This window comes from Mytilus galloprovincialis, chromosome 1 (genome assembly GCF_965363235.1).
Source record: "Mytilus galloprovincialis chromosome 1, xbMytGall1.hap1.1, whole genome shotgun sequence".
In the NCBI taxonomy this organism is placed as follows: Eukaryota; Metazoa; Mollusca; class Bivalvia; order Mytilida; family Mytilidae; genus Mytilus; species Mytilus galloprovincialis.
The window spans coordinates 13749265-13776227 of NC_134838.1; the positions used below are offsets into that span (position 1 = coordinate 13749265).

General features: G+C 32.4%; 2 long non-coding RNA genes across 2 annotated transcripts in view; both read left to right on the forward strand.

The window, feature by feature from the left end:
• The window catches only part of LOC143066227 (uncharacterized), a 257038-nt gene that overhangs the window by 174845 nt on the left and 55230 nt on the right, over positions 1 to 26963 (forward strand). The window lies entirely within an intron of this gene.
• LOC143066182 (uncharacterized) lies at positions 101 to 11457 on the forward strand. Its single transcript, XR_012975524.1, has 4 exons — positions 101 to 238; positions 3870 to 3975; positions 7935 to 8182; positions 11320 to 11457. It is a non-coding gene; the product is annotated as an uncharacterized LOC143066182 (long non-coding RNA).

Genomic DNA, 26963 nt, shown 5'->3' on the forward strand with positions numbered 1-26963 from the left:
TGCGAAAGGAGGTTGCGCAGTCACTGATCAAACAGGGGCTATTTGGTCATGTGGTATATATAATATTGTAAGATGAGAACAATGTATTTGTAGTAAACATGTTTTTTTACTTTTTTACTCAAGCAGGAAGTTAATTCTTTTCTATTCAATTATTCGTTGTCACGTTTGAATAACTCAAAAATGGCGTATTATATATGTACAATATATCATTGCATTGTAGTTTTGATTTATATCAAAGGTATGTATCACTTTATTATATAAGTTTTATGTAAAATCTAAGCCTTATTCTTCCTAACCGAATGAAAATACAAAAATGCACTATACTATACACACTACATTTGTACCGTTTAATAAAAAAAAAAATACCTAGTATGTGAAACCAGAGACATATAATACATATAATTTCATACTGATACACCCGTTCCAATCTTCTTTCTGATTTTCTCTGTTTTAAGGGGAAACGTAAGGCTTTTCTCAAATATAAGGAACAAATATGTACCTAATAATGAATGTTTACACGGAAATCATCAGGTGTATGGAACGTACCTGAAATTGATATTCTTCTTCCTTGATCACAAACAAAAGAAGACTACCTTTGTACATGTAACATGCCAAATTGAATTATCACATGTTTTACGAACAGTTAAGAGTTTAATAAGCTAACACCTTTTCCAACATTGAAAAAGACACAAATTTACATGGAATACGTGTTCAGAGTAATAGATAATGAACCTGAGATAGTTTCATGTATTAAAATCGAAACAAGTTTTCCTGTTTTATATATATTTAATGTACCAATTTTCCAAATTCAAATTTAATCAATGTTTACAATAGTCATAAATGCATTAAGACAAGAACACGGGTGTCATTCGGTTTATCGAGAGAAATGATCGTGAAAGAATATCTAACGGCGGTCAAGTATTGAGAGACGATCGTGAAAGTTCTGGTAACGGATCGTGAAAGACATTTAATGTACATTCTAGTTCAGAATCTTTGAAAAAATCGCTTAATTTTCAAAACGCGGAACAAATCCGAACAAAAAAATATGTCTGTCAAAATGGTTTAACTTCCTCAACATAACTGTGAAAGAAGATAAAGAAAATTTGAAGTACTTTTTGAAAAAACACAAAAGGCGCAATGCGTGTCTATGAATTTAATTACAAATAACACGCTTTTTGTACCTATACTGGTGATTTTTCAGTTTATCGGGATATATTTGAAATTTAATCTTTGGTGTATCTGATAGTGCAGTAAAATTAAGGTATGTTCTTCTCTTAAAAGCATTAATTTGTATATGAAAACCTTAAATTTGTTGAATATCCATCAAACTTGATCGTGAAAGCTCAGGCAACGCATTATTTTGATCGTGAAAGATAATGCGTGACAAGACTTCTTACTAGTAATCAGAAATCAGTATTTCTTTTACCATTTGATACACCTGCAACTGGTTGAAGCCTGTAACTATTTTAATAAGGATGAACATTAAAACTATTTTTTTTTATTCAACACTTTACCTCGAAAGTTAAAAAAAACACCAACTAAAAACGTCTCTAAATAAGTTTGAAAGATTTAGCTCTGAGAATCGGCCAAGTGCAATTCAGGCAGACCGACACTATTTAGCCAATAATATGGATATGCAACGTTTAAACCAAAATGATATCCATCAAACAAAAAATTACAGCAAAACAGCATCTTTCATGAGTAATTTGAGATTGAACGATAACCAACATTTTGTGCAACAGTACTTTCTTAAGTTCTGTATATACAACGCAGATGTGGATTGATTTAACTATATACTACAGACTATATAATACCAGAGCACAAATGCTGTAATGTCTCGTCTGCTTTACTTATGATAGTTAATTTTTGGAACGTCTATAATATCAAGGGTTTTACTAGAAGTGTCAAATGCGATTAATGCACTTAATGTATTTTTGCCCATCTGATGAGTTACGCCTTTTCAATTGATTTTTATAGTTCGTTTTTATGTTGTACTGTTATACCACTGTCTCAGGTTAGGGGAGGGTTGGGATCCCGCTAACATGTCTAACCCCGCCACATTATTTATTAATGTGTCTGTCCAAAGTCAGGAGCCTGTAATTCAGTGGTTGTCGTTTGTTTATGTGTTACATATTTGTTTTTCGTTTATTTTTTTTTATACAAATAAGGCCGTTAGTTTTCTCGTTTGAATTGTTTTTACATTGTCATATCGGGGCCTTTTATAGCTGACTATGCGGTATGGGCTTTGCTAATTGTTGAAGGCTATACGGTGACCTATAATTGTTAATGTCTGTGTCATTTTGGGTTTTTTTTGTGGATAGTTGTCTCTTTGGCAATCATATCACATCTTCTTTTTTTAAATTATGATTGTCAATGGTTCCTAAAAAGAGTGCAAGGTCAGATGAACCATGACATACAGATCTCTACAAATATCCCGTAGACCAAATAAATGTGTTCCGATCGTTACAGTGCCTTAGAAACTGACAAAAGTTATGCTTGGCAAATTAATTCGAAACATAAGGTCAAAAGTATATGAACCCTGACCGACAGCCAGACATAGACATCTTCAGTGCTATTATTCAATATATCAAATACAATTGACGTCATCATGGTCATACATGAAACATGTAGACAGACATGTACACCATACACGAAATAACATGGCGCTATAGCATACAGGTATATATCCAAAAGGCTAGACAACATAAAACGAGCATTGCCGAATGATGCATGATAATGGGTTCGATGTTATTTGAAACCTTGCAGAAGTCGAAAATGTACACCTCACAATCATAACAACGGACAGTTATCCTAAAGCTTAACGAATCCGCGATACGGACTTGACCACAAAAATGAATCTTCATCCATGAAATAAGGCAAATTCGGGGTCAGGTGAATCCTGTCTGACGGACATGTAGTTTATAGGATCCAATATACAAAATGTGGGTATCCTATAACTCGTAATAAGTGAGTACTTCACATAACAATAAAAAGCTTCATCCTACAATCATCCAACTATTTTACATATTTCATTTTCTGAAAATATTAATACTTTGAAAAGCTTAAACCTATTGAGGATGTTGACCTATATAGCTTTTCTCAATATAAATAACAAATATTAATTATGATATACATTGTAATTGAAGAATAATTTGAACGTCTTCGTAGCATCAGATCTTTCACGACCACTTTCACGATCTTCAAAAATGCGGTACGTGATCTTTCACGATCCGAAAAATCAATTTTTGTGTAAATAGTACTTTATTTACCAAGTTTCAGATTATGTTTATACAAAATAACTATGAGAACCATTTGTTTAATTCAAACAAAATGCCCTTGTTCGTATTAAAGTAGTTTTTCTAGTTGAATTTGTGAAAAAAATCATGTTTGTTTACATTTTTTATGTCACTGAAATGTCGAGAAGCAATCTGCCTTTTGTTGTTTTGTAATAACTATGTACTTTTAAAACTGGATATTCTCACATACTGATCATAATGTTGAACCATTTTGACAGACAGTTTTATTTTGTCGTAAATTTGTCTGTGTAATTAATTAAATTAGAATATGTATTGACCTTTCATATGTCTTCTCGATTAAATGTCTTTCACGATCCGTTACCAGAACTTTCACGATCGTCTCGCAATACTTGACCGCCGTTAGATATTCTTTCACGATCATTTCTGTCGATAAACCGAATGACACCCGTGAAGAAGTAAGTAAGAAAATTGAAGACGAATTATATTCCAGACATAAAATAGATAAAAAGTAAAAATGCATTTTCAAGCACAATTTTATTTTTTAAGATGCGTATAAAATTAACAAACACGTTGCAATGTAAAAATAAATATAGTTATATTTTCAAATTTTAGGATCCCACCAGTCTCCAGTATACTGTGGAAAGGTTTTATGTGATCATGGATGTTGCTATGACGAAAACATCGACAGTAGTAATTGCTGTACTGCGGAAATAAGCTTGTAAGTCAAAGAGATGGATATATATATTAATCATATAAATGTTTTCCATCAGTAAATTTCCATTTTGAACATGCATATCTGAAGATGGTAATTTAAAAATTGTAATTTGTAATTCTTTCATTATCATTAGATATCTGAAACGGTTTTTAAAGGGACATCAACTGCCATGTTCACTGATTTGACTCAAGTGTTCATATTTGATGATATACTGAAAACGTAAATGTTAAAAAGTCTAAAATAAACAATATACGATGCATAAACTTGCTCATATGTACCAACACTTCATGGGTATTTTAGTCTAGATGCCACTCACATCGAGGTGATCTCAGAAGACTGTTGACGATCATATAACCCAAAATAAGCAAAAACATAGATAGCGAACTCGTGCTATTAAATTTTTCAAGGTCTGTTTGATTTCATATCATAGGTTAAAAACATAAAAAAATGTGTTTTTGTATATCGATTCAGTCAAACCATGGTTTGCCCTTGTTCGCTTTCAATATTGACGCATCCTTTTCTTGTCAATAGTTGAACACACCTAGTTCATGCGTAACCCATCACTAGCGAAGGTATTTAATTCAAGGAGGTCGAATTAACACGCCATTATTCCGACAGCCCATTTGTCCGACAGCCCATTAGTCCGACAACCCATTAGTCCGACAACCCAATAGTCCGACAACCCATTGCTCCGACAACCCATTGCTCCAACAGCCCAATACTCCGACAACCCATAAGTCCGACACTTATCAAGACAAGTATCAGGGTGTTAGGGTCAAATAAAATTTGTGTGTCTGTATTATTACTTTTAAATATGTAATAACATATCTTAAAAAATAACTCCGTATATATAAAATAAGGCTTAGGTAGTTCGAATACTTTCTATATACTCATTTCGAAATCTGTATATAGAATAGAACAGAAAAGAATATTTCATTTTCCAAATTAAAGGGTCTATAAAGAGCATATAAATCAAGAACAACGAGTGATAGTGCAAACTACTGATGATTCCCCCGCTCAAAAATTTCGTTGTTGAGTTATGAATCTGAAAAAGCATCACACAGTATAGCTGACTTGTATAAACATTGAAACCAAATTTCAGAAATCATTGTATTGTAGTTCCTGAGAACAATGTGACGAACATTTTTAACTTGGCTGTCATGTGAAAGGTGTTCGGTAAACAGGAAGTTGTTGACAATGAATCTGAAAACGCGTCACACGATATAGCCAACTTCAATAAACCTTTCAGAAATCCTTGAATTATAGTTCATAAAAAAAAATGCAACGAAAATATTCATGGAACGGATGGATGAACTGACTGAGTGACTGACGGATGGACGGTTGTACGGACGGACAGACAGGGGCAAAACAGTATACCCCCGCTTTTTCGAAGCGGCGGTATAATGATTGGGTCAACATTAAGACTTTACAATACTAGTATGATAATATTATATTTATAGCACCATACGCCTAAGTCAGAATCGGAGCCAAAACAAAATAGAAAAAACCTCAACACATTGATATCAAATAACAGTCCTTATCAAGGCATGCACTACATAATTCAAAAGAACTAACAATATAATAATCATTTTCCCCCTTAATAGTAAAGTTTTCTTGTGTTATTAAACATCGAAGATTTATTTAACTTTTTAAAGTTCTGACATGTGCTAGATATGTGCTAAAAGAGTTCCTCCCTCAAATTATTATGAAGTGAGCATTCGATTGAAAAATGACGCTCATCCTCAACTTTTCAGCTGTACAATACGATTTTTTGAGTATATGACATTTTCAATTCTTAATGTAATGGGTGAGCACCGATTCTTAATTAACATATGAAGTACCTTTCTTAAAATCGATATCTAAATATTTTTCTTCTTGAACACAATCTTTAAATGAAAAATAAATGTCAAGTTTGCCATAAAACACATAATGTGTGACGAATATTATTCAGTTACCTTAATTATGTTAAGAAGTTCTAAGTTTATCTATTAGGAAATCGGCAAATGTTTAAATCCTTTCACTTTCGTATCTTAATGGAGTACGCTAATTACGGTTGTAATACGGAAAACGATTTCCGAAGTTTTGGTACTGGTTCCGATCCTTCCTAGTTGAAAATTAAGTGCTTGATATTGAATTACTATAGGAGTTACATTAAAACGTAACAGTAATACGGAATATATTTATTTTTGTTTAGAGATAATATGCAATTTGGTTAGAGATTATTCTAGTATATAAGTAGAGTTTCTCGCAACGTTAATCAGTTCGGTCGTCAGAGCTCCAAGCGAAGACTAAAGAAAAGGTAATTATAACTATTTCTGAATAAGAAGTAGCTTACCAAGGACCTTTGGTTAAACTTTTATAAGCAAGAGCCAATTGTACTATCTGAATAAGGTGGTGACATATTGTCCTGTGGTATATAATAAATAAGATGACAACGTGATACTGTCCCTTTGGACCAGTGACACCTTGGCCCTGAATAAGGACCAGGGGCGCACTGGAAACCATATTTCCATATTACCTTTGAATCAAAGAACTAAAGTACTGTAAGGCAAATAGGTTAATAGTCATATATCTAATTTTGAATTAAGGTTAAGTCACAGCTCCAATTAAGCGTCCTTTGTGTTGTACTCCATTGTTAGGTTAAGGGTTCCATTTTGTATACTTACCGGAAGTAATCTTTTGTTACTTGTTGTTAGGCTTTTATATCTAAGGTTGAATTAGTTCAGGAAACACGTTACCATTTGTAAGGGTTAGCCAACGATACACAACAAATCCAGGGAAGTAACCCTGGTACGGATCTACGGGTACACAAAGTACCATCTGGCGTGTAGGACCCCTGCACGTTACAAATGTACTAAGTTTTCACAATTAGACAATTTGACAAAGACACAAGCAGGACAAGAATGTCGCACATTTCTTAGATTTCTTACCAGTCAAATTTGCGTTGACTGTATATTTCTATGTCATATACAGTCACTGACCCGGCCGATATCACTTTTCCTCATGACTATTTTAAGTAGAAGTTGCCGAAATGTTCTTGTCCGTCATATTTGTCTTAATACGACAGCAACACTTTTTTTAGATATCGTATAATGGTATTATGTCGTCGTCTGTGTCGTCTGCGTCGAGGGTAAGGACTGAGAAGTTGAAACAAGCATGTGTTTCAACTCCAATATTATGAGACAAATATCCCTCATGGACAGAATGATTGGAATCAAAACGGACAACCCCAAATATTAAAGAGAACAGAGTTGGTCTTTTTAGAGAAAATTTTCCCAAACACACAAGACTGATGCATTGTCGGAATAATGGGCTGTCGGAGTAATGGGCTGTCGGAATAGTGGGCTGTCGGAGTAATGGGCTGTCGGAATAATGGGCTGTCGGAGTAATGGGCTGTCGGAATAATGGTTGTCGGACTAATGGGATGTCACCAATAAGGTTCGAATTATTTACTTGCAAGTGAGTAATTCATTGTCGATGTTTGTTTGCTTGTTTTGACAAAACAGAATCAAGCTAAAAGCATTTTTTTTTTATATCAGTTCTACACTAACAATAATGAGTTTAGTCTCTTTTGAACTTGCTTTTCCCCGAACGTATCACGAATATTCTGTTTTTCATTTCTTGTCCTACATTTAGAAACTGGCATTGGTGGCCTTCGACTGTTTTCTGCTGTTTGTATATAAAAAAAGGAGATGTGGTATTATTGCCAATGAGACAACTCTCCACAAGAGATCAAAATAACACGGAAATTAACAACTATAGGTCACCGTACGGCCTTAAACAATGAGCAAAGCCCATACCGCATATAGTCACCTATAAAAGGCCCCGAAATGACAAAAGATTGTAAAAAAATTCAAACGAAAAAACTAACGGCCGGGTTTGTTGTCTCTTTGACACATTCCCCACTTCAATTCTCAATTTTATTTTTATTCATCGTCATACAACTATTATTCTATTTTTAGATCTACCGGAGTAATTATTGGAATAGTAATTGCTAGTACGTTTGGTTTATGTTTAATGTGTTGTCTATGTGCGTGGACGAGGAAAATTTTACAATACAATAAAGACACACGATATGCCAGATTTAGGGAAGAAAGACAGGAGCATGCCAGAACTTCTACTGACCGAAACACACGTAATTCAAATGTGAGAAATCAACCAGATGATAGCAGTGCTCCTGAACGTTTTGTTTATTTGAGGTTTTTAATAGGCAAGTTATCAAAAAAGCAACACGTATATTCTATTATCACAAAATTCGTGTTAAAAGAGCAAAATCATATTTTATATAAAAAAAAAAAGTCAGAATCATCCTAGTTTCTGATTATATACGAATTTAAAAACACGAGATCAGTATCAAATGATACGATCAGCATGGCAATAACCACATATTTATACTGAAGGGGATGCATTTAGCAGCGAAAAATTACAGGCCTATAATGATACAAAGATAGATTTCATTATTTATTATAGCAAAATTACAGTCGCAATAGTTCCATACTTTTTTTTTATTTTAAATCATTTATGAAGACGAAACCCGCGTCTGGCGTACTACTTTATATTCCTGGTATCTTTGATAAAATTAGCACCACTGGGTCGATGCCACTGCTGGTGGACGTTTCGTCCCCGAGGGTATCACCAGCCCAGTAGTCAACACTTCGGTGCTAACATGTGGTAATTTTTATAAATTTCCTCTTTACAAAACTTTGAAATTATCGAAAAACTAAGGATTTTCTTATGCCAGGCAAAGATTACCTCAGCCGTATTTGGCACAACGTTTTAGAATTTTGGATCTTCAATGCTCTTCAACTTTGTACTTATTTGGTTCTAAAAATATTTTGATATGAACGTCACTGACGAGTCTTATGAAGACGAAACGGCGTCTGGCGTACTAAATTATAATCCTGATATCTTTCATTACTATTAAGATAAATGTATCAAATTGATTAGTTAAATCCTAAATTGGTTGGTCCAATCAATTAAAATATTTGATTTCATAATGCTACAACGTTATCGTGGAAATACCTCTTAAATAAACAAACAATAAAATTTTAGCATTATCCGTGTTTTCTAACACAATATTATTCGCAGAGATAGTGGTCCTTATTTACCTTCAAATCGATTACATTTAAGTTGCACACGAAACAGTGGGAAATAACTTTTCGGTCAAATTTGATATTGTTTTGATTTTTCCCCCCTCAACTTGTTTCTTTTTGAACTGTATAATTTTGTTACTTTTGTTCTGTTTTATTTTTTTATAAATGTTAAAGATAAATGGTAAATGTATAAATTTTAAATCAACATTCATAGTGCTTTATAAACTCACCCTCTTTAACATTTTTCTATAGAAAAGTTATATCTCCGAACTGGTTGTGTTGTGTTCGTAAGGCCCATGTTCGTAACCCCAAAGAAGAAATCAATTAATTTGTTTTTGGGGGTATTCTTTCGTTCGTGATATTCTTAGAATGGTTTGATCTCTTTATACCAAAGTGATTCGTGGAGGCCTTCCTCAATTGTGTTTCCGTTAACCAATACTCTGATGCACTTTATTAACCGTTAGCCGTCAAGATTTGAAATATTTCTCTTTTTTTTTCAGACATATGTGCCAATTATTTTGAAATAAGGGCCATAGTCACGTTCTATATTTATTTGTTATCTCATCTCATCTGAAACTATAAAACATAAATATACACAAGGACTGCAACACAGTGGTTTGATCATTAAGATGTTAACAAAACAATACATAAAACCTCGCATGTCTTTCAAGGAAGAGTGCCTAGCAACCATATAGTGATGGAGTAAGTGTAACGTCAGCTATGAGCTGACTCTGAAATTGACACTTTAAACTGGAAGCTCATGATCTCCCTAATTTAAATATAAAAGTACATACTAACCATATAATTTTGGAACAGTTACTTGTTATTTCCCCTTTTTTGTATTTTTTTTATATATATTAAACTACTATAATCTTCATACTTTGGGTATCAGTGAAAAGTAAGCTATTTTCTGGCATCAGTTGTCATTGTTAAGGTCTTTCCTTTTTCTATAAGGAAAGACCTTACTGATTATTATTATTATTCTTTCCGCCAAACTTTAACGAAATTTCCCCAAAAAAGTACGCGACATGTTGAAATGATATTAGGTATCTAGTATCGGTTGACCAAAACCTATCTTGTGGTGAGGGCACGACCCCGTTACATTTCCTTTATAGCGGTTATCTTCCCTAACACCGAAAACCTTGTTATCATTCTAACTCCATAACCATAATAGGTAGAAAAAAAAACAAAGGGTGGAATTTGTTCAGGAACAGACCTTGGTTCTTCGTTACATTTGGATCGAAAAGATTCAACGACTCATTGGTAGGGTTATGCCCCTTTGAAAATTAACCAATGGCGGTTGGCCACTAAAACTCAGAAACCGTAAGTTGTAGCCACCTAGGATCATCACCAATGATCATCAATTCACGTGACCATGAAAATTGACCTAAGGTCAAAGGTCAAGGTCAGGACCTAGATTTTGACCTTAGCTTGTTATCTGATTTACTCAATAACCGTAAAAGATGGCTGATAAAATGTAACGGAGAAAATGTGTGTCTTCAAAATTATTGGATCAACTGTTATGAAACTAGGGCACCAAAACTGATTTTGGGGTCTGAAATGATGATTATTTGCTTCTAACTCAAAAGTGGTTAGAGATAGAAAGAAACTTTGAATTGCAAAAATGTTCAGCATAATAAGATCTACAAAGTTAAGTCAAGGTCAGAGGTCAAGTCCCTAGCAACGACATAAAACACCTTAGCAACCATATATTTTTGAACTTATAAGGCTATGAATAATATAAATATGAAATTTTTAATACTGGAAATGACATTTTTGTCCCTAGCAACGACATATAAGTCCTTAGCGATCACTTATTTTTTAACTTTAAATACTATGAATAGTACATATGACATTTTTAATACTGGTAGTAATATTTTTATCCTTAGGAATGATTTTTGTTCTTAGCAACCACTTGTTATGAACATAAAAGTCCTTAGAAACCAAATATTTTTTAACTAAGAGGCAATTAATAAAAGAAAAAAGGAAAGACCTTTCAATTGTTCATGAACAATTGACTTTTTAATTTTTTACCGTTTTTCTATTTTGTTCTTTATTTTTAAAAACAACTCGTTTACATCTCAATCTTCAAAAATGTTAATAAGTTGGAAAGACCTTCAACTATTCTCTAAATAACTTCTTCCTCTTGAGATATTTTTTGAGCTTGTCCAGTTTTATCAGTGATGTTGTATCGTTTTAAACCATTTTGAAGTTAAGTTATTATCTTTAACGCATATGTTGTTTGTGTTTGCAGCTCGAATAAACATTCACCGTACATGTGACCGTCAACAAAGCAGCGAACCTGTACATCCTCCTACGTATGACGAATGCACAGCTCCACCGCCTCCATACAGCGCTGTCAACTCCACAACCGGTGGTTCAAACCCTGTATAGACGTACAGAGAAAAGTACAGAGGATCGTGTCTTGTATATTTAGATCATAAAATAGTCGATACGAAAAACATTAGGAGAGATTACATACAAAGTCTAGTTTGTAAAGCAGTTGTTATTCCATTTAACATTATAATTTATATTTACTAACACTAGTTATATTGTTAGACATAATATGTATTTTAGGATAATATGTGTTCTTTTAACATTATGATGCTTTTCTAAACACCGCAACGGTAGTGTACAACAATATGATACATCTGATTTAACGGGAGATAGGTTCATTGTAAAATATCATTTCGTATCCCTGTTAATATTCCGCAGTATTTCTTCGGGGGTTTATCTCAATATATCATTTTATATCACTTTTGATATTCATCAGTTATGTTGCAGAACCATATGAGATTGATGTGTGCAATTTGGAAACTAGACTAAGTGATTTCTAAGTGATACGTATTTAGATTTGCTAATTTATGTTTTATGTCTGCTACTATTTCTTTGCATATGTTTAAATCTGTTAATAAACTTATATTAGTGTTCTTACATGTTTGTCTGATGTTTTGGGTTATGTATGTACTTTTACTATGTCGGTTTTAAAAGATTTGAAGAGCCTTTATTTACTGTATTGTATGATGTTTACCAAGTTGAACTTTCAATAAATTTGATTAGATTTGATTTGTTTAAAATGTTAACTAGCTAAAATTTCAATGTCAAAAGACTGTGGTTGAGGGGTTCGGGTTAAATAATCAGCATTAAAAAATCAAATGTGCCAATGCGAATACAACTGTATACCCATTTCATTGACTTATCACTAGTTGTTTACGACCCCGTAGACTAACTTAATCATAAACTAGATAAATACTAATCGTTTTATATTTTCTGTATTATATTTTTATATTGAAATCGTCCCCTTTGTTGCATTCGAAAGTCAATTGTAAGCAAAATGACATAAAATATCAAAGTTCTTCCAATTTTTTTATTTTCTTCTTAAATGATATATTCATGAAGAAAGAGAACTCTTGTGTTAATTTGACCTCTTAATACAATTTGTAATGCTTTTTGGTCATTTATTGTTTACTTTTTATATCTCGTCTCTCTATTTGTAATCTAACTATACCAGCTTTGATAATAGTTTGGTATGACTATAAACGTTCACTCCTGCACTCGAACAACAAAATAATTGTTTGTATACATTTTTCTATACTCCACTACCTTACATTTAGCTAAGACAGGGCTATAAATCAATCACATTGAGGTCATCACTCAAGAAATTTTACGGTCGCCCAAGGTCATGTTTTTCTCTGACTGTTTATGACGACTTTCCACTAAATCCATTGGATGCTGGATGTGTACGAATTGATAGTTTAGTCTTTGATGCATGATTTTTTTATTAGTTGTTGGTGGTTTTGAACTAGCTGTCAGATAACTGCGATTACTCTCAGATCTGTTCCTACTGTCTTTTTGTTGGCGGGATGTATAAATACCCGGCCACCTCTACTTGTATTTTTGTCAATCTGATGAGTTAAGCCTATTTCAACTGATTTTTATAGTTCGTTCTTATGTTATACTGTTATACCACTGTCCCAAGTTAGGGGAGGGTTGGGATCCCGCTTACATGTTTAACCCCGCCACATTATTTATGAATGTGCCTGTCCCAAGTCAGGAGCCTGTAATTCAGTGGTTGTCGTTTGTTTATGTGTGACATATTTGTTTTTCGTTCATTCTTTTAAATAAATAAGACCGTTAGTTTTCTCGTTTGAATGGTTTTACATTGTCATATCGGAGCCTTTTATAGCTGACTATGTGGTTTGGGATTTGCTCATTGTTGAAGGCCGTGCGGTGACCTACAGTTTTTAATGTCTGTGTAATTTTGGTCACTTGTGGACAGTTGTCTCATTGGCAATCATACCACATCTTCTTTTTTATATCAAGAGCTGATTGGCCATTATGACAAAAGTGTGTTGGAAATCATATCTGATATTCTTACTCAGTCATAATAACCTTCCATCATTACCGAAATGAACAACGAAATAACACGACGGGTGCCGTATACGGTGCAGGAAATGCTTATCCTTTCGGAGCACCTGATTTCACTCACGGTTTTTAGTGGAGTTCGTGTTGTTTCTTATTTATTATTTATAACTGTTGATGTAAATGTCCCTTGGTTTTGTGAGTCTTTGTTTACTCTTTGGTTTTGAATATTTTTTCATTTACCTGTGAACATTATTATTTGGCAGCATTTTGTTCAAGGTTTACATCGTTATACCATGTATATGGCGGCATATAGGTAATGGTGAAGGTTCAAACCTATAGAATGTTTTCCGCTGCATTTATTTGTATCTTTCCTAAGTCAGGACCCTGATGTTCAGGGATTGTCGTTTTATTGATATGATTCATAAATGTTTCTCGTGTCTCCTTTTTTATATATAGATTAGATCGTTGGTTTTCCCGTTTTGATGGTTTTACACAAGTACTTTCTTGGTTTGAGCCAAAGCTTCATGCTGAAGACTATACATGTATTTTGACCTATAATGGTTTACTTTACAAATTATGACTAGGATGGAGAGTTGTTTCATTTGCAATTATACCACATAGTTTTATATCTAATTAATAATTGGAAATCAAATATATAAAATATAATGTTGTGCATTGCCCTTTTAAAAATAAAATATATATGTACATACCGATAAAGACATTATTTATATAGATATAAGTACAATTTGCAATTGATAACCTTTCATATTACAAGTTTCAAAACTGTTATAATACTCAATAAGATAAAAAAAAAAGTCATTGCACTAAATTTAATTCGATTCTTCGTTTGTAATATCTAAATCACTCTATATACGACTCTTCTAGCTTTCATACCTAATTCAGGTACAGTCATGTACAGGAGCATAATCATATGGCTATCGAAACCGATTTTGTGATGCTAAAAAAACAATTGGTAATAATGAGTCAAAGTAACATTAGAACTTCGTGGTTTGTAATGGTTTGTATAATAATTTATTCATAAATCTTTTCCAAGAAATTTCCATTTTTTCAAATAGAAATAACTAAAAATTAGTGATGATTGTTCTATACACAAAGCGACCATTTTTGGTTGCCAATCGAAATGATGGAATTTAATCTTATGCAATGTAATAGTTTGCATCAGTACTTTTTTCTGTGTGATTATACGTCGGGTTTAATAACCACTAGAAGCATTAGAAAACTACTCAATTCTAATCCCTTTCTTTATATTCTTACGGAGTGGTTCTTTCCATTGTTTGTTATACGTAGCCTGCCTTCAAAGCTTCTTATGTATTTTTTGATTAACCTTAATCGGTATTTACATGATACCTGCTTCCTTGACTATCTTAAACTATTTGAGTTTTCATATTAAATAGGGATTATAGGTGATTTAGATTTTTCCATCTTGAAAGAGAAGAATAATTGGTCTTAAAGTTAATCTAGTCATCGCCGTTCTCCAATTATTCTATAGTAGTAAGATAAAGATAAGGAATAAAGAAGATATATATTTTTTTATAATATTCAAATATAAACAGAGTAATGTTTCATAACCGACACTTGATCTCAAAGTAGTTGCATTCGTTTCAACGCAAACCAATAACTATTGTGAATTCAGAGCAGACAATGAAGATTTTTGCTGTTCTTAGAAAACTCCTTTACAGTTGTATTTTGAACTGTAAGTAATTATTTTGTATTGATAGTATAAGTGTGCAATTCATATATTTTCAGTATTTATCTTTGTTTTCAATAAAGTATTATATGGAGATACGGCATTTCAGATATGTTACATATTGACTAGATTTTCGGGTAGTAGTCAAGTTTGATCTATAGTCTAAATGACTGAATTGCATGAAAAAAACAACAGCAAAATTATAAAGAAACTGCTAAGTTTTTAAGAAAGTTTGTATAGTGTGCGCATTTTGGAGATTTAAAGACACATTTAAAAACATCTGATTCACCACATTATAATTGATTGATATTTTCCCGTTGTGCTGGTAATATTTTAATGTTTTTCGTTGTGGAGATGTATTATAAATACCCTGCGGTCCGGTCTGTATTTTCGTTACATGTATTATGCTTTTTGTCGACCTGATGAGTTTATCCTTTTCAACTGATTGTTATTGTATGTTCTTAGGTTATACTGTTACACAACGGTCCCGGGATAGAGAACGATTTGATGCCAACAAATAAGTTTAACCCTACCTCACTCTGTATGTGCCTGTCTCCAAGTAAGGAGCATGTAGTACAGTGGCTGTCGTTGGTTCATGACTGTCATATTTGTCTATTTTCAAATGTTTCGTTGTGAATGAGGTCGTAAGTTTTTATCAAATGAATATTTTTATATTTCAATGTCGGTATTTTTCGTCTATATTCCATCAAAAGCATTTGGTTGAGTAGTTTTTCGTCTATATTGTTATAAGCTGAATTACATGCGGATACATATTTTGATATAATATAGAATTATACTCCAAGTCCCCTGAGTGTTGCAATGTTACCCGACATCACTGTGTATCATCGCCACCGAAATTGGGTACTAACGAAGCGGAGAGAAATAGAAAAAAAGTAAATAAAGGCAACAGTAGTATACCGCTGTTCAAAACTCATAAATCCATGGACAAAAAACAAAATCGGGGTAACAAACTAAAACCGAGGGAAACGCATTTAATATAAGAGGAGAACAACGACATAACACCGAAACGTAACACACACAGAAACGGACCAAGCATCAGACAAAACAAGTTGATAATTCATTCAATTTAAAGCATTTCTAGTCATTTGATGAGGGTGCCGCTTTTGATTTTGTGTAATACTCCAAAACTTGCCACTTAGTACCGGAAAATTTCGAGATCGATCGTCCTCTGTCGCCCCATTCTCAAGATATTTAACTGTTTTTCATTATTTTTCCAGACACATTTTTAGATTATTATAGTGTGGCATCATATTTACTGAAATTTGTTGTCAAAAACATGCTTTTTAAAGAATTTGGACAAAAACAATGTTTGTTTGTTGTACGGCAAATTGCAGGACGTTGTACGGCGAATTGCAAAATAACAACTTTTGTCTGTACGGCGTCTTGCAATATATTATAATTTTAAGAGGAAATTAATCACTGTTTAGATAGTATCAAGTGACGATATTTTGTTGATATCAAAGCTTTACAGGCTTACAAATATACAAAATGTCTTACTTAAATATATGCCATTAGTTCAGTTCAGAAGGCCTCGTTGCGTACCGCTTTTCGATTTTGTACAAAAAGTTTTTTTTCAACCATATTATCCTAAACACATTCACTAAATAATTCAAAATTTGATCCTCATTTTTCGGCCTCTTCTACCAGGCCACACTGTTCAGTTAGTTTACGAATTGGAAATTGACAAGTTACTTTATTTTTCACAATTCCGTCCAGGTACTCTGGGTCAATATAACTTTTCAACAATCCATATACATCTGAATTATTTTCATCATAGGACTGACCAGGGTTTTAGCTGGATAAGAAGTGGCCTTTCCTTTTAATGTTTTGGATACATTACAAATAGAAGCCAGAAATAACTACATTGGTTAGACGAATAAAGAGGGGCATGAGATATCCCTAAACATGTTTAACACTGCCGCATTTGTTGCACATGACCCAACTTGAGTCCGTAACCTTTGCTATATAGTCTTGTATTTATTTCATTTTTTAAATTTTGGTTCATTTATATGTTTCAAGAAACAAACATGTAACGTCTACCCCCTTTTTGTAGTTAAATAATTGCTCACTTAGGACACAGCTTCAGGTATACCAATACACAGTTACAAGTTTAGTTTCGCATTATAGCCATGGTGAATTTTCTAAATATGAAAGTTTTTGTACAATTGAATTAATTTTAGATAGTTGAATAATATTATAGCTTTCCTAGTGGGTTTATATGAACATTTAGATTGTTTTAGCATGTTTTATAAGCCATTTGTCAGTTTGACCGTCCATACGTTCCTATCCGTACCGCCATAGATTTAGAAATTTTGTATTGTTTTTCAATAAAGATTTGACGCTCGATCATTTCAATTCAATTTTATGGAAAAAACAGCAGAAATGCACATGATTGTTTTTACCTCTTAATAGATATATGTCTATGGTTTCAGGATAGGTATCACTCTTATTGATTGAAATTTTCCTTTGGACTAAATGTTTGAGATCTTTGTGACATGTTCAACCCCCTATTTTGCAATATTTGGTATCAAATAAATGCTGATTGTTGCCATGGTTACACAAAAAAAAAGAGATTATATTTCACCATTATTACTATTGGAAATCAAATCTATGGACGATTCTCTTTCCATACATATACACATGCATTACTCAAATATTAAGCCTTATTTATTAGGAAGGAAGGGAAAGAGGGTTTTTAAAAATTATGAGTGTCAATTCTAAGTTTTTTTCCTATCTGTGAATCGACACCCCACCCTAGTGCATAATTTTCTCGCTGCGTTGGGTTGTTTCTTCTATTTGCATGGTCGGACTTCTGTTTCTTTGACATTTTCCTCATTTCCATTTCCAATTTTATCAAGGATTTACTATACTCAAAGATTTTTTATAGACATGTACAGTTACATATATGCTGTTTATGTCACTCCTTTGCGGAATTTTAATGTGATTCTGTAAATAACAGTTAAGATCAGTTAACAGAGAAAATAATGTCAAAACAGTGAACACTTTAAGTATTAGGTAACAGATAATAGGAATCTCAATTTCAAATAATCAGTTAACAACAGTGCAAATTTTAACAAAACAGATTACTGACAGTGGGTCGAAAACAGTTAACAGTTTTTAAAATTTACCAGTCAAATAACAGTTTTATTTCGTGTTGTTTATTCTTTAGTTTTCTATATTGTCTCATGTGTACTATTGTTTGTCTGTTTGTCTTTTTCATTTTTAGCCATGGCGTTGTCAGTTTGTTTTAGATTTATGAGTTTGACTGTCCCTTTGGTATCTTTCGTCCCTCTTTTAAACAAATTTTTTAAACCTTGAAAAGGACAAAAACAGTTTAACATAAAAAGGTAGCCCCCCTTCTTAGATATTTGAACTTAATACTTTATTTTCTTTGAAAGGACGGTAAATAACTATTCTAAAATGAGCAAGTTGCCATACAGTAAATTTGTCAACACGAGCAAGTTGCCGTACCCTAGACTTTATTTTTTATGGTCTATATTCTTTAAAATACATCTTTTTGACAACAAATTTTAGTAAATATGATGCCACACTATAATAATCTAAAATCGTGTCTTGAAAAATAATGAAAAACAGCTCAATATCTTGAGAATTGGGCGACAGATTACGACCTCGAAATTTTCCGGTACTAAGTGGCAAGTTTTGGAGTATTACACAAAATTTTGTATTAATTTGTACTTATCGGCCTAATAATTTAAAGAATTATATATCAGAAAATCATTTCTTAAGCGGCACCCTCATCAAATGACTGAAAATGCTTTAAATTGAATGGAATCTTAACTTGTTTACTTTTTTTTTCTATCTCTCTCCGCTTCGTTAGTACCCAATTTCCGGTGGCGATGATACATAGTGGAGATTATGAACTTAGTATACAAATAATTATCAAGTGGGAAAAAGGCCTCATTTAATGTCTAAAATTACTACAGGTACATTTCCATGCAATAAACGTACACAGATCGAGTTCATTTGCTAGTTTGCTAGTAATGACTACCTTTGTTTGAAGGTGTCTGAACCTCTGAGTCAGTTCTATAATGGTATGCATATGGAAATATTTCGTGACCAGATTTATTTTTTGGACAGACATATAACAGGGACGATACCACTAAACGCATGAATAGTGTTCATTCAACAATGCTTTTGACGGAAACGCAACGAACTCGACAGTGGTATTGTGTATCGTTACGCACGAGCATCCAATATTTTATTTGAATAAGTACATGCACGTCTAGTAAATTAATAAACTTTAGTCTTACACTGTTATTTTGATTTTAGCAACATCTGAAAACAAGAAATATAAATTTATGTCTTTCAGTCAGTTTTTAGACTTACCTAAAGCAGTAGATAAGACAGGAAATAGACTGAAAAAAAACCAGCTCGGTAGACAGCACGTCTGTTACATGACTTATCATTGATATGGTCATAGTTATAAAAACACTGTTTACAAAGCTTTGATTAAAAAAAAAAGATAAGACTTTTCTATCTCAGGAATAAATTACATGGATCTTAGCTGTATTAGGCAAAATGTTTAGGAAATTTTGGTCCGGAATGCTCTACTTTGGAACTGTAATTGGTCTTTTTACCTTTTAAAATTGCAGCGTCACTGATGAGTATTCTGAAGACGAAACGAGCATCTTGCACAAAAACAAAATTTCAATCCTGTTATCTATGATGATGACTTAAAAGCTGTTAAGACCAAAATGACCGTTTCAAATATCATGAAATATAACTTTATTTCCAAAACGAAAGAAGAGCGTCATTTAAGAAATAACATTTTGTTGAAGCTCCAATTTTTTTTTTGTTTAGGTCTGCAACACAGTTCATAATGTATAGCTATTCAAAAAATAATCGGGTATTTTGTAGATCAGTAGTTTTATCAGTCACACTCGTTTCTGACACATGCCATGCAGTCACGTGAATATATTTTTCATGTTATTTTTAAGGGTTGTACAGGACTAAAAACATAAGATGTGTTCGTCGTACAGTAAGACAAGCAGTGTTAGAACTGCAAACTTACAATAACAACCATTTCCAATTCTTCTTTCAGTCGGAATTTAGCTTTAATTCGTTTTTCAGCCAGATTTTAACCTTTATTCTTCTTACAGTCGGATTTTAACCTTAATTCTTCTTTCAGTCGGATTTTAACCCATCGTGAAAACATTTCTTAGATTCATTGAAAAATGTCAGAAGATGATTTAAAATGGGATTGATTTTGAATTGTATGTCATAACGAACGAATCTTCGGTTAACGCATTTTGTGTGCACTAATTGAACTCTCGGTTCCATTTACCTTTACAATACATTAACACGTTTAATGATTTACATTGTTATAAATATGAATTAAAATGCCTTATCCTTCTTCTATACAAAAAAATACCAATAATTTTAATGCCATTTGTGCTTGTCCTTGAAATACTTTCGTTTTATAATTTACAATAGCTCATGACTTATTGTAACAGAACCTGCATCATAATATTTATTGTAAGCTGATTATTTGGAATAAAACGAATTTCCAGAACTTGAAGCTTAATACATATAAAAACTATAAGCTGATAAAAACCATTCAAACAAGGAAATGTAACATCGGTAAAATCCTGTGAATTAAAAATATCATCGACTTTCGATTTTCCTCTGACGATGTGGACGAAATATTTTGATCAGTATTGGACCATTTTCAATTAAACTAAATCGAAGGCCAACTGTTTATATTATTCCTTTTTAACTTATCTGGCAAAAAGGTTTTGACTGCCCTGATATTGTATTTAAGCAGGACCCATTGATACATGATTTTAGCAGAATGTTAACAATTCCCATAGATTAAGCTTACACCATATAGTTTTGCTATTCGATAAAAGACCCTTTTTGAATGTATATATGTAAACCTCAGATCTGTGTACGACCTCAAATCTATGTCCGTTTTTCAAATCTATGCCCCATCGTGACGTCAATCGCTAATCTATGTCCGTAAAACATGATTCGGCCTCAAATCTGTGTCCGATTTTCAATCGCGACGTCATTCGCAAATATGTGTCCGTTATAAAAAAGATAAGGTCTCAAATCTGTGTAATGTTTTATTTTTTTTCCAATTTGTTTCGCAATACGCAAATTTATGCCCGTCTAATAAGTTCGGCCTTCTAGGTTTTTTATTTTATTAAGTAATTTCACATAATTCAATATTAAGTTGGTATGTGTTCTCCATGTATGTGCAAGAGCTAAAGTATAGTATACGTTTAAGAAAATCTGGCGAAATCATTTAGCTGGTATTTATAATATTGTTTAAAGTACGGTCTTATATGCTTTTTGTTTTATTAAGGTTTTTTTCATGTGTGTGGTTAAAATCTTTACATGCGTGTGTTATTATTGTATGCCGTCTTAAGAATGAACCACAAAACCATATTTATTTTCCTAAAAAAGACAGTAAAGAATGAATATTTGTTTGCATCTTCAACTTACTTCGTTTTGTCTTTGAATTTGTTCATATCGCTGTTTCATTGACATTTATACCACTTTACCTATGTTTTTCCTTGAATACTAGTATCAAAAAATCATTCTAAATAGCTAAAAAATAAAACGTTCTTTATATTTTTAATTGAAATATTTGTGAATCACAAAAGAACATATTTCAATTGTTTGGTCTTAGCTGATATCTATATTTAGTTCAAATGTAAAACTTGTAATAATGTCTTTAATAACGAAAATATTCCCCCGAGAAGAATCATTCTTTATGTTTTGGCATATTCCTTCTCTCCAGAAACCAGATGTAAACACTGCAGTCCCTTTGTTCAGGGCTGAATTTGTTTTGAATTGTAAATATTCCACAATAGTAGGAGTAAAGATATCCTGATAATTGTCAGAAAACATTTCAAGAGGATAAATCTCTAGTTGACGTTTTTGAAAATATTCCATCAGTCCACTATTTCATAACAGATTTTCCTCCAGTTTTAAAGACAAAACATAAAGCAATTTTAAACCATGTGTATTAATAGATAAAATGATAACCTTGCGTTTGTCATATAAACCACTTGTACAATGTTTGTACGGTGTGAGTTAATGCTCCGTGTTGAAGTCCGTACTTACACCTGTAATTGTTAACTTTTCATTGTTTACTTGATGACGTTTTGTTATGTTTTACGTCGATGAAAGGACATAGATTTGAGCCAAAAAAGGCCATAGATTTGAGTAAATAAAGGACATAGATGTGAGACAATAAACGACATAGATTTGGAACGTCTATGACGCAATATTAAAAAAGACATAGATTTGCGGAAAGGACATAGATTTGAGGCCGGACATAGATTTGAGGCTTACATAAAGCAACAGTAGTATAGCGGTGTTCAAAAGTCATAAATTGATTGAGAGAAATCGGGTTACAAACCAAAACCGAGGAGAACACATCAACTATAAGATGAAAAAAAAAAAAAAAACGAAACAACAGAAACACTGATTTGCAACGAAAACAAACGACAATGCAATACACACGTACAGAAACGAACTGTCAAAAAATCAACTGCCATTTTTTCTGACTTAGTTTATGGACATTTTTAGAAAAAAAATAGTCGGTTGAACCTGGCTTTGTGGATAACCAAACAAAAACCAGATGGCACTGTTAAATATAATACTAAAATAAAATACATGATAGAAATACAGTACAAATAACTGAAGGAAAAAATATATCAAAGACATTTTCGTAGTAAAAATACAAATATATTTTATTTAAAAAAAACAACGGTGACATTAGCTATTAACCAAGTTCTGATCTTTGTCTGTTAATAAATTACATCAAATATTGGAGGAATGTAACATAATTCCATTTTGAAGTATGAAATCGTCCAAATTATAATTGCATTTTGTTATTCTGAATTGTTTCCCAAAATTGATCGCCCTGAAGATCACAAAAACATTTTAGTAAAATTTAAATAATCAAATAAAAGTTTTTATTGTGTAAATATTGCCGGTATTTTTTAATTGATCATACTGTTAAAGAGCAAATTCCTGGCTTTTTTGATAATACTGAACTCGCTCTTATTTATTATGTTTAAAACTGAATCTAACCGAAAATATGTTTTAATTACAGCGAAGAGTGTAAAGATGTTCATATCAGTGATAATACACCTCCCTAATGAAATTGCAATAGATCCGAATACATTTATGATACCGGTGTAATGTTGTAACAGGAGACATCGTTCGTGATCGAGAGTTGGAATCATTCCTTATTAAAGGACATACATATACCTCTCCCCTCCCCGTCAATTATTTATTAGAATAAGTGTCGTAACATTATCCATGGCTGACTCCGTACATTCTGCTCTAAATGGACACAAAACTAGAAAAAGCTGACAAGAAATCATTTGATTTTGTTTTAATTTCCGTTATTGTCTAGTATCCCGTATTAGAAATAAGCTAAAAGCAATTTGTTTTTGTCCCAGCTGATAAAGTTGCTTACAATATCATTATTGTTTGACGTGAATTTTACATTGTGATTCTACAAAAGAAAATCATAAATTAGTCAAAAGATTTGTTAAATTTTATCATCGGTACAGGTACATCATTCGCTAATTTAAATCAACAGGCAGATATCTTTTGCGTTCAGTTATTTCACATATAATATTTTATGGTAATATTCTTTACAAAGCACACAACTATCGACATTCACCCCAAAAGCTAAAAAACCTTTAAACATACTTTTTCGGAAAGGATATAGTTACGATACATTTGTCAGGTTATTAAGGTATTAATATTGGTTCATTTATAGGGTCTTTACATCGAAAATAAACATATGTATTCTAAATCCAGTTATTGGCATGATACGGGTTATGTTCTTCTCGTATATTTATGATGATGTACTAGTTATGATACAAACCTCTTACGGAAGGGATTGTATGATATACATATATATATAAATATTTTGACAAAGGTCAGTAGATAAATAGGAGTGCATCAAAAACATGAGTCACACTTGAATAAAAGAGATTGAGCACCATGGAAAGATAATCAAAATGATAGACAATGGTTCATAGAATGCTACAAATAAAACTCAAAACTGAGCAAAATATTATTCGTCTAGAATAGGAATAAACAAGGTGCTGCGTACGCGTAAAGCGTTTCTCCTCCGTTAGCTATACCAACGGAGTTCACCATCGTATAGTCTTCAAAGATACGCGGACACCATTTGAAAACAAATGTTGGTACCTGAATTTTCTTAGAGTCATGAATTATATTTAGGATGTTTTGATGTTAGAATACAAACGAATACATATATGAAAATTATGAGTAAGTTCTGACGTCATTCCTATTTAAATGTTATTTTATAAAACGATAGCTAGTAAACTTCAAAAATTATTTTTTCAGACATGTTTCTTCAATCTACCGAAGGGAAAAATAAAACTGCAGTACTTGCACAACAGCAACTGTTACAATATCAGTATAGAGTTTTAAGAGCTAAAGGTAAGACACGCGATTCTTTTTTCAAATATTCATTAAGGTACCGTTGTTAGAATGTGCATTGCCATATAAAGACATCGACCAGTATCACCCTTTTGTTTGGGGAAAAGTCTCTTTATAGAATGACAGAGGCACTGACATTGATACCCTATTAAAATCATTATACAGAGGATAATAATCATTTGTTTATTTCAAGTAATATTCAAATGCGCATATTGTATTGTTATTACTTCTCAGTAAACAGAAACAATTATAGAGGTTTCATCTTTACACGACGTGTCAGTGTAACAATTTTATGAGTTTCATGTCATTTGTCAGGTACAACATGTAGCACTGATTGTAGATTTTATAAGTCCATGAGGGTTTACCCTGCCTGGAAACGTGATTTATTTGTAGCATGAATAAAATGCTACACTGTTTCCTTTTAAAATTTCCAGTTAATAAAATTATGAAATTATGTTAAAGACCTGACCGCAGTTCGCTCAAGTAAAGTTGTCTTAAATTATTCTGGTTTTATGCTATTCATAATTTTATTTTTGGCTTCGTGTGTTATTAATGAAGGTGACTTAAATATACGTGATGCGCGTCCGAAAATAGTTCGATGATTAGGTAAACATCAATGAAAAAGGATGAAATTTCAAAATATTTTACAAATGTTATTTGGTCAAACACTATCTATTAGCATATAGGCGAGACATATCGCTGTGTCATATCATTATTTTAACCTTTGAATTTTCGCTATAATCTTTGTTAAATTTGAGAAGATATGGACCGTGTTTATTTCATTATGGAAGAGACTATGAAACACTACACATAATTTTTTGAGAAAAAAAAAAATAATACAAACTCACCGAAAAACTTATATGCTGCAGGAAGGTGACCTTCCTATTCTTTATGCAAAATCAGTAAGGTAGACTTATCTGTCTTCAATTTAGTTATGGCAATACTTACACACCTTTGGCAGGTATCAAATTGACCAGAGTCTATAAATCACCCTTCCCCCCAAAAACAAATGGCAAGGAAAACAAATAATATCAAACCTCCCTCAAACGCTCGGAAAGTAAGGAATTGTTTATATAGTTCTAAGTAGTATTTTCTACAATTATTTAATATCTTTGCTTCTTTAAATTATCTCATTAAAATAAAGTTGTATTTTTTCAGTGAAACTGTTTCGTCGTTCTAATGCAGATAGAATAATAGAAATAAAAGGCAAATTTAGTGGAGTTGCGACAGTGGAATCTATTCTCGATAAACTCACGTTGTCGTCATTATTAGAATGTGCTGTGACCTGTAGAGCTAGCGATCAGTGTCAGTCCTATTTCTGGAATAGTCTGCATTCAGAATGTCAGAGACAATTAACCTTATACACTACTTCGAATGGTCTACATGCAAACAGAACAGGAAATTCGTATTTTGTTACTGGTAAGTACACACCAGCGTGTAAATAATTACGACATCAGTAATACAAATCAAAACTAGTAAATCCTTTGAATTTAAATGCAAATCGGAAATTCAGGTAACAAACCTGCCACTAGTATATTAAACACAGTTGTATTAGTACCAATTGGAATTCAGATATAATTGTATGTGTGCCGTACCGATAACCAGCAATAGGGTGTTATTTTGAACTAATCAAAAGGATAAACAAAATCTAGTGCTTTCAAATTACATCATTTTCGCTAGCCAAGGGTTACGATCCACCCTCCTCCTCTCTACCCTTTTTGTCCATTTGACTTCTATATATTTTCAGAAAAAAATTCTTAAAAATTATTTTTTTCAAAATAATATTTTGTTCCTTGATGTATGTTAAAATATGATATATACGAACTCTGACTATTAATTTCATAATGTTTGGTCAATAATTAAAAAAGTTTCCCATTAGGTCTCTATGTTAATTTTTTTTTTGAAATGTTGATTACTTGACGGGGTAAGTATAAGTAGTCTAACGGCCTTCAAATCAAAACAAAAACAGCATACATATGCTTTTAACGTTTGTCTATTTGTATAATGTGACTAATAATAGTATACCTATTTTTAAAAATATTATAAGGCACCAATGAAATTGATCATCACTTTGTGGTTTTGATTATTGATTTTATATCATTTAATAAGTTAACTTACTATACACAAGCTTTTCGTGCTATTAGCATGGTAAGTTGCATAACAAGACAAAAAGGCTCTGAAAAGTTTTATTACAAAACAGACTAAAGTTGATGTACATTAAGTTGTTTATTAATGTGCAGAATGCACAGCTTGGAAGCAAACAATTTCGGAAAATAAAACAAATATCTTTTTATAGTTGATAAATCTTGTCATAACTCATGTCCACTAACATAACAAGCGAAGGT